The 415-nt window shown below is 42.7% G+C and overlaps 1 protein-coding gene across 1 annotated transcript in view; it reads right to left on the bottom strand.

Annotated features, from left to right (window-relative positions):
* The window catches only part of LOC107577059 (UPF0602 protein C4orf47 homolog), a 3,395-nt gene that overhangs the window by 615 nt on the left and 2,365 nt on the right, over positions 1 to 415 (bottom strand). The window lies entirely within an intron of this gene.

Below are 415 nucleotides of genomic sequence, written 5' to 3'. Positions count from 1 at the left end.
TATCTGTTTTCAGCCCTAAACCCCTGACGTCTATTGAAGAATCTCATGTGTACCGCATGCTCCAGGAAAACCAAGAGCAGCCACATGAACCACGTCAGTCTGGATCGTTTAAGGCCCTGCAAGACTTTGTGGAGAGTGATGGTGAGCTGCCTTTCTCTGTTATTTGGGGCAATTCGACTTCATAAGACAGAAATTACAGCTTGCTGCACTGATGAAGATGTCAGTTTAAATGTCAGCAAGTTTTCTGGTGAACTATAAGTGCACTTGAGGAGTAATAGTTTTGCAGGCTCTATTTGACTTTAGCTGCCCTCACTATCCTCAACAATCCTGCTAATGACGTCAGTCAGGGCCCGCTGTTCTCTTAATAGTTTGGATTCAGTATGAGAGAGCATTTCATATTGCATATTTAATATTT

Source organism: Sinocyclocheilus grahami, unplaced genomic scaffold (genome assembly GCF_001515645.1).
Source record: "Sinocyclocheilus grahami isolate Dianchi unplaced genomic scaffold, SAMN03320097.WGS_v1.1 scaffold5004.1, whole genome shotgun sequence".
Taxonomy (NCBI): Eukaryota; Metazoa; Chordata; class Actinopteri; order Cypriniformes; family Cyprinidae; genus Sinocyclocheilus; species Sinocyclocheilus grahami.
The sequence above is the reverse complement of the archived record's forward strand: the minus strand, read 5'-3'. Positions and strand labels throughout refer to the sequence as shown.